This window comes from Pinus tabuliformis, chromosome 4_1, assembly GCF_031772625.1.
Source record: "Pinus tabuliformis cultivar Carrire ecotype Pingquan chromosome 4_1, CPIR1, whole genome shotgun sequence".
NCBI classification, from domain to species: domain Eukaryota; kingdom Viridiplantae; phylum Streptophyta; class Pinopsida; order Pinales; family Pinaceae; genus Pinus; species Pinus tabuliformis.
Window position 1 is genome coordinate 519,778,058 of NC_142303.1, and position 9,386 is coordinate 519,787,443.

The 9,386-nt window shown below is 42.8% G+C and overlaps 1 long non-coding RNA gene across 1 annotated transcript; it reads left to right on the forward strand.

Moving 5' to 3' along the window:
• Positions 1-8,016: 8,016 nt before the first annotated feature.
• Positions 8,017-9,047, forward strand: LOC149176862 (uncharacterized). The gene is made up of 3 exons (XR_016258678.1): positions 8,017-8,310; positions 8,416-8,450; positions 8,633-9,047. It is a non-coding gene; the product is annotated as an uncharacterized LOC149176862 (long non-coding RNA).
• The last annotated feature ends 339 nt before the right edge of the window (positions 9,048-9,386 follow it).

A 9,386-nucleotide genomic window follows, 5' to 3' on the forward strand; every position in this document is an offset into this window, starting at 1 on the left:
CTGATTGTAAGAATCGCCCCAGGGTGACGATTCTAAGAATCGCCCCCCTTTGTTGCTGGAGGTGATTATGGGAATCGGCCCCTGGCCTGTCAGGGGTCAATTTTGGGAATCGACCCTTGGGCAGGCCAGGGGGCTGTTTTGTGTTTTTCCCAGAGCGAGCAGGCCCGCACACAAGTTGTGCATGTGGGTGGGCACACTCTATGTGGGCATGCCCTGCCATGGCATAGTGGCATGCTGGCACACCCACGACACTACCGTGTGTGGACACGTCCACGACTTGTTGCAATTGCCCAAAGGACTGCCTGTGGGTGGGCGCACCCGGTCGTGTTTGTGTTTGCCTGTGGCACGACAGCATGTGGCGTGTCATTGTCCCATGGGCGAGCGTGCCTGCCCACATGCACTGGTGGACGTTCCCGCCTGCAGCATAGCAGTGTGATGCATGTTGTCGTGCCACAGGCAAACACACCCACGGCCAGGGCCACCCGCCCACATGCACTGCTTGTGGGCATGCATGCTTAGCCGTGGGCCTGCCCGCTCTAGACAAAACACAAAACGACCCCTTGGCTTGAGAATAAGCCCCTTGGATTGTGAGCAGCCCAATTCCTAGAATCGCCCCTTGGACTGTTACGGGACCGATTCCCAGAATCACCCCTAGCAGGCCAGGGGGAAATTCTGGGAATCACCCCTCTGGCCTACCGGGGACGATTCTCAGAATCATCCCCCTAGGCAGATTCCCATAATCATCCCCTGACCTACCGGGGGTGATTCGTTGAATTGGCCCCCTTGGCCGATTCCCAGAATCACCCCCAATAGGTTAGGGGTCAATTCCCAGAATCACCCCCGTCTGAGTAGGGGGGCGATTATGGGAATCAACCCCCTAGGAGGCCAGGGGACGATTCTTAGAATCGGCCCATGGAGGTGATTCCGAGAATCACCCCCGGCATGTAAGGGGGATAATTATGAGAATTGCCCTCGGTAGGCTAGGGAACCGATTATGAGAATTCGACCAGGGGGGCGATTCCCAGAATCGTGCCCCTCACCTATCGGGGGCTATTTTGGGAATTGTCCCTCTAGCATGCCAGGGGGTTGTTTTGCATTTTTCCCAGGGCAGGCAGGACCATGGCTGGGCACAGGCTTGTGGGCAGGCACGCCTGGCTATAGGCACGCCCGCCCATGGGCACAAGCTTATGGGCAGGCGCCCCTGGCTATGGGCACACTCGCCCATGGGAATAGGCTTGTGGGCGGGCGTGCTTGGTCGTGGGCGTGCCTGCCCACGGCACCGCGACATGGTGCACACTACCATGTCGTGGGCAGGCACACCCATGGACTGGGCGCGCACACCCACAGGCACTGTTTGTGGGTGGGTGTGCATAACCCTGGGCTTGCTTGCAATGGGGAAAACATAAAAAATCCCCCGGAAAAGCCAGCAGATCAATTCCCAAAAACACCCCCGACAAGCCAGGTGGTGATTCTGCTTGCTAGGGGCGATTTAGGTCAGGTGGGCGATTCCCAGAATCACCCCCCTAAATAGATTCTCAGAATCGGCCCTTGGTCTGCTAGGGGGCCGATTCTTAGAATCACCCCTGATAGGCCATGGGGGCAGTTCCTAGAATCGCCCCCTTGGCTTGCCAGGGATGATTCTCATAATTGTCTCCATGGGCCAATTCTCAAAATCGTCCCGCTGACCTTTGGAATCAGCCTAGGGGGCGATTTTGAGAATCATCCCCGCTAGGTCAGGGGGGAAATTTTGAGAATCAAACCAATCACCCCTGCCAGACCAGGGGGTGATTCCCATAATTGACCCCCAGCCTATCGGAGGCAATACTGGGAAATGACCCACTCGGAAGTCAGGGGGTTGATTTTGAGAATCGCCCCTTGCCCTGCCGGGGATCGATTCTGGGAATTGACCCTCGGGTAGGCCAGGGGGTCATTTTACGTTTTGCCTAGAGCGGGCAAGTCCATGGCTAGGCATTCATGCACATAGCCAGTTCCTGTGGGCAGGTGCGCCGATGGTGATTCTCAGAATCGAACCCCTTACGTGCCAGTGGTGATTCTCAGAATTGAACCCCTTGCGTGCCGGTGGTGATTCTTAGAATGGCCCTCCAAGGACGATTCCTAGAATCACCCTCGGTAGGCTAGGGAGCCGATTCCCATAATCGCCCCCTTGGCCTACCGAGGGTGGTTCTCAGAATTGGCCCCCTGGCAAGTCAGGGGGCCGACTTTGTGAATCGGCCAAGGGGGGTGATTCTGAGAATCACCCTCGGCAAGCCAGCGGGCCGATTTTGAGAATCGACCCAGGGGGTGATTCTGAGGAATTGTCCCCCTCGCAGGCTAGGGGAATGATTCTCAAAACCACCCCCTGGCCTGAATCACCCCTTGGAGGTTAGGGTGGCGATTCCCAGAATCTCCCCCCTGACCTGTCAGGGTCGATTCTGGGAATTGGCCCTGTGGATTGTTGGGGTCCGATTCTGGAAATCAGCCCCCAGGGAGGCCAGGGGGTTGTTTTGCATTCCCCCCATTGCAGACAAGCCTAAGGTCGGGGGTGCCTGCCCACAAACAGTGCCTATGGGCGGGCGTGTAATCAATGAGCCTTCCCAGGGTCTTGAGAGTCCTCGGCCCTGGGTGGGCTCTGTCTGATACTCAGAATCAGACAGAGCCCATCCAGGGGCATGAGGGGCCACAACGCTACCCACAGTCACAGCCCCTCGAGCACTTGAGCGGGCTTAATCTCATTCCGAGAATCAGATTGAGCCCAAAGAGCACATATTTTTTGTTTTATTTATTTTCTAATTTGTTTTTATAATAATTATCGTTTATTTTATAATTTTTTTTGGTTTTATGTTTTTATTTTTTTATTTATTGAGTTTTTGTTATTTTAATTTTGTTTGTATATATATATATTTTTTTCTAATGTTTTTTTAATGATTTTTTAATGGGCACATAATTACAAATAATATTACATTTTACACTTGTACCCATATAAGAAAAAATAGGGTAGAGACAACTTGACAGCCTAACAAGACACAACACTATGATGCTTGAGTTTGGGAGAAGTCTAGCTCAACAACCTCCACTTGCTACTTCTCAGTCACATATTGGTGCCAAGCTTGATACTGTGTGATGATGTCCCCAAACTGCATGATGGTGTCTAGTTGGAAGCAGACTCTGGCCTCCATGGCATCTGGGTACAATGTCTTGGAACTCATTTCAAGTTCATTCTAAAGCATGAGCAACATTGTTTTGACTTGGACATGACCACCGATGTAATTTTACATGTTTTGTTTGTTCAGCTCGAAGTCTTCCCTAGTGGCATTCTATCTCAGTTGCTCTAAGTACTCTTCAATCTCCTGCTGGACTTTGTTTTTGGGTTTGGCTTTGGTGAGTGAAACGACTGATGGGATCTAGTGTGTTCTCACCAATACATCCAAACTACTGAACAACCATACATATGAGGCCTGAATGCTACCAATGAATGAGGTGAGTTGCTTGTTGTTATAAATCAACATTCAAAATTTTGCTTTCTCCAACTTTGCCTATGGCTTCATTCTCTTCACTGAGTCAAGCGGGGACCCTTTGTATCGCATTATCCACTCTTGCACATAAGAAATGGTAGCTTGTATGTTCTTGAGAGTTTTAACAAACTCTTTTCTATGTTATTGTAAGCCATTCAAACAGACAACTGCTTTATGTATGGTGACAAACCACCCATAGAGATTCTGCATGGTCTCTCCAAGTGTTGATACTTAAGAAAGTATCGCTGTTCTCATTTCCTCCAATTAAACCTGTGAAAAAACTGGATTATGCACTGTTACGCGGTGTTGTTCTGCCTCTTGCCTAGCAGCCTACAAGTTTTTTTCCAATTGCTCATTCTCGATCGTCAAGTATTGAATGTTTGATCTTGCACTCTTGCATTGGAAAAGTTGGCTTCGATAATGGAATTTGGATACTTCATGGTGTCTGAGATTATCACCCTTTCTCTAATGAATGCAGGTGATGTGTGATCATTTGGAAAGTTCATTCTTCGTGCTTTTACAATCCTCTTTTGGAACTCGTCTAATGACAAATTGTACACATCCATTACTAGATCATCATCAAGGGGAACAACGCCCCCTTGCTCACTTAGGGTTAGCTCTGGAGACTAAGAGATGACATGTGGTGTGCTTGGCATCAGATCAACATCTTCATTTTGGGGCTCTTGTTCCATCTCCATGTCTATCACTTCAATCAATTTCTCAATCTGTTGAGAAAGCTCCTGATCCTTCATATGTTCACCTTCCTCCTCAGTTGTTGGTTGGTTATGTTCCGGCTCTTCAACCTGTATTGGCATTTTTTTCTTTGTCATTGCACCTTGCCTTTTTTCTTCTTCCTGTGTCTGCTTCTGTTCTCATTCTCTCCTCCTCAACTCCTGTTCCTCCTTCAGCTTCTACTTTGTCTCCTGCAACTTCAATTTTTCTTCCTGCATCCTATGCTTTTCTCTCTTCCTCCGCTCTACTCTCTGTATCCTCTGCTTCCTCTTTGCTTCTGTTACCGAACCTTCTTTCATGATAACTAGATCTACTTTCATCTTGCATATTTTTTCTCCCTCTAAACTGTCATCAATCTTCCTCTCTCCCTTATCCTGCACGAGATTGTTACCTTATGTTGTTGTTTCCTCCGAAGTTTTTTCCGCCTGTGGAGCAACCTATGAATTCCTCGCTAAATTGACTGGATCATGCAGTCTAGAGGCATTGTAGTAATACCTCCATGGATCCTCCTCTGGCCAATGGAATGCCCTGCCGATCCATAAAAAGTAAACGCTCGCACATTGGTCTTTACAAATACCATAGGGATCATACATATTAAAGTCTTGAGTACCGAATTAAAATATTACTATCTCCTTTCCCTCAGCATCTACAACTTTCAAGTTCTTTATCCCATATAATCCAATTTGCAAAGGAAGAGTGAGCCATGGTGCTTTCTTCATCCTGTGCAACACTGCTAATAACCCTATGGCGAGATGATATGCTACTTCTCTTATGGAAAGTTTGTTGGTGGCATACCTTGGTAAAACATGCAGAGGCTTCTCTCCAATAAACACTCTAATAAAGGTGCCACCTAGTGAGGCATATCAATCTACGATGATTATTATCGTCGTCATTACTTCTCATGACATGCAAGGTGGATCATCTTCAAATATGAGCTTGTAAAGCAAGATAAAGAAGTGGTGAGTTAGCCGTGCCATTACTCCTTGATAACTACTTTCAGAAAGAAACTTGCAATATATGTGCATGGAAATTTCTTGTGGTGTCCATGTCCACTTCATGCCAGGGAACTACTGTTGTGCACAGATTACATCCAGTAAGTATGCAGACATATAGAACTTTTGTCACTCACCCTTGGGAGGATTTTGAGTATGTGCTACATGGGAATTCAATTTTTGAGCCAACAAACCTAACCAGTTGAATGACTTCCCATCGTTCACCACCTAGTCTTATAAGACTGCCCACCCTTCATGAAAGGTTTTCATGCTCTCTTGACCATGGATTCTGCAGGTGAAGATAACCAAGAGCTGGTAGGCCTTCCTGAGGGACTTTGTCTTGTAAACATGGGTGGGTTTCTGTCGAAACTTCAATGGCTCTTTCACCCAGCCTTTGACAATGCCTCTTGTGTTCACATAGTTACGCGTGGCATAGAAAAGTGAGTCCATGCACTCTACTGGCTCAGGAAAATGATACATGCACTGATAGCCTTCTGTGCGGAAGGTGACAAGCTTATGTACGTTGACACTACTCAATGTCACAGTCTTCTCATCAACGTGTGAGACAATCCAGTTGATGACATTTGCACACGGGAAGGTTGGATACTTGCATGCAACCTTATATAACCCTGACTTCCGGATGATGGGATACACCTATCAGTCCTCTAAGTTTTCCTCAAAGTCCTTTTCAAAATCATCTTTAACATGCTACCATGTCAGTGATGATCCCTTTCCTATAAACAACTGAGTATCTGCATACACTGGAAAATCTATTGATGCTTGCTCAACTACTACCTCAGTACTACTTTCAGTGATTTATTTTGAAGCATCTCTCTTAGTTTCCATGGTAACAATGACTGCTAGAGAGGTGTTCAACAATTATTGTACATGTGGGACAGATAAGACACTCACGGAAAGCAAATATCAATATTAAGAAAATCTACTTACAAAGCAGGATCAAGCAGCAAAATGGGCATTTGACGTGGAGAATTGCACAATACTCATTGGAAAGAGGGGCTAGATGCCTATGGGAACTACACATTGTGTAGTCCCAACAACCAAGGTCGAAGCTTTTGGATTGAAACTACGCAATGTACAGTTCAACCTGGGCAGAGGTCTAGGAGAGACTGCACATTGCAAAGTCTCAATGGCCAAGATGACAATATGGCTCCTAGAACTGTGCAATGCGTAGTTGGAGCCAAATTGTACTGCACACTTTGCAATTCCAGAGGAAAAGCTTGTGGCTTGATCCTTGCAAGATGCGCTCTTGTGTATAAGAAGGGAGGCTGCAAAATTGAAGCGTAGGCAAAATTTTGGAGGGTGGTTGTAGTCGCTACAATAGGTCCATAAATAAAATATTTTGACACATATGTTAAGTGAATTATATATATATATATATGAATTGAAAAAAGAAATATTCTTGTGGTGAAAACATTTCAAGTGGTCTCTTGATTCTCCATTTAGGCCATTTTTTGGATATAGCTTTAGGTCATTTGAAATCTAGCAAATATTTCTTGGAATTGTAAGTTTAATTTGTGTAGTCTACATAATCCAAACCTTCAAGGAGATTTTCAAGGCATTGAATCTATTTATACATTCAAAAATGCAATTTAAACAATGAAAAATTACACATTAAATAGAGAGAACTAGTATAGATCCATCTTAACATGCATCTATCAAGTTGAGAGAGGGATCAAATATTTGAGGTGCAAAGTTTTTTTATATAAGTTTTGCACTCTAAAATATATTTTCACATCAAGAGATTTGATTCCCCTGGACACATATTAGATATACTGTTACCAATGCATTGATAGTTACAAGAACTTTTTGAGCTCCTAATTTTATGAAAGTTGCATGAGGGTTTAGCAACATTTTTCATTTTAAGGAATAATTGATAATTGGAAGAGTTTTTGGACTTAAGAATTTAATAATGGGTTGTTATGCTTGTTTACATTCTAAATTGTTTTAGGAATATGTACATTTTTATTGTTTTCTTTAAAAATAATGTGTAATATTGTCTTTTTAATATAATTTCAAAATTTTAAAAAATAGTATATCTCATCCTATTCTCCTCATCATGAAAACAAATATTTCCCCATTACGAACACATCTATTATTAAGTATTTATAACATAAGAGAATGTTAAATAAATGTAACATCCACTAATACTATTTTTTTTTAATCAATTACCTTGTAATACATAGCTATATTTCAACTATACTAAATAATGGTTATTATATCTATATTTCTTTTTCCACATTCTTGCGCTAGTACTTATATTAAAAATATCATTTCACTTGATAGAGTTATGAGGTTTAATTATTTTCTATGTTTACAAGGTCTACTTGCCCCTCGGCCTACTGGCAAGACCTAACCCCAAAGGCTTCGGGCGGAATAGACCCTGTGACCTCCCAATGGTGAGGCACGATTTTTGACCAACTGAGCTAACCCTTAGGGCTAGAGGGTCTTGTTATATTATAACCATGGTATTGATTTAATATTGGCGGCTTAGGCTTGTATATGTCTCAAACCCTTCATATTAGTGTGCCATTATAACATTAATTTATTGGTTATTTTGTTGGCACCAACCTTGATCATCCCTGATTGAAAGTATTGAACAAAGTGTAAGAACTCTCCCGAAGGTCCAGCTGTCATGCATAGGGTTGGTGGTGTAGTTGGATTTGAAACAAGTGACTTATTATGTTTTCCATTGTTTATCACTTAGGGTTTGGATCAGATGGTCTGACATTTTGGGAAACAATTAAGGGGTAACTATCCCACCACCCTTTGTCGCATCTTCAGTTAGTAGCACCTTCGCTTCTCTCTACCGAGCTCTACAAACTATGTACAAACCTTAAGTAGGGTTGATTCCTTTTTCGCAATATACCCAACTGCATTTGGTCCTGGTAAATAACAGGGCTTTGCCGAGATTCACCATTTGAGTGTTTCTCCTCTAGTTGAATTTTGAATCGGAGATTTATCACTTACTCTAAAAAAATTGTGTCAGTTTTATATACAGGTACAAAATCAGTGAAGCACGAGGTCTCGATGTGGCTACCAGTTCTTCCATCAAGGTATTATGGCCTTTTCCCCTTACTTATAACTCTCGACCAACCCTTTTGCAGCTCTTATGACTATTTTTTGGTGACTTATTCATGTGTTCTTGCTCTGTCCCCCAGTTTGGCTTTCCTGAATTCATCAAGGTACCATGCAGGTAAAGAAATTTCTTTCTCGACCGCCTATCTTCATGATTAATATGTCATTGTAAACGTGGATACCTAATTGAATTTTGTTGTGTGCAGGTTAGGTTTTTTGTTTTCCCTTGTTCTTTAAGCACAACACTCAAATAAGGAACTCCGCCATAAACAGGCTCTTATTCAACTTTTGTTTCTTTAGGTTTCCAGCAACATTCCCATGACCCAATTGGATATTCTCTATCAAATTCATGGTTAATAGTTAAATTTGAATCAAAGTGGCTGAGGGTTCCATTGAATTGAGTTGTAACTTCGTTACACGGCTAGGGTTATTTATTTATTATGTATTTCAGAAGACTATTGGGATACTGGCCCTTGGTGGCTTATATACTCTTATACAAAATTTGGGTTTTTACTTCCTGCTACCAGAGACCTTTGGTTACAAAATCTGCAATATATCTGTTATATATTGCGCAACTTTCATTCTGATTTAAAACGTTATTTTATTAACCCTAATCTAGGGTTTGTAATTGGTATGGTAGGAATTTCATTGTTCCATACCGACATATTCATTTGGACAAACCTTAATAACTTTATGATTTCCTTTCTACTGACTCTTGTCGGTCTCTTTCAACATAGAAGTAAATTTGGAAATTTATACGAATTCGTCTATTAACTTGTTATATGTATATTTTTGTGTTATATATAGAGGTATGCCATAATTATTTTACTTACGCAATGTATCTCTGGAAATTTTTAATTAAATATTCCTTGGAGTTTCAATATGTTTTTATATATATTTTTGTGTTGTCGCTAGATATATGTTGGAATGCTTTTCAATATGCGATGTATCTCTGGCAATTTAATTAAAGATTCCTTGGAGTTTCAATATAAATATATATATATTCCCTCTTTGTTTTATATTAAATTGCACAATACTATGTTCCTTAAGGGTG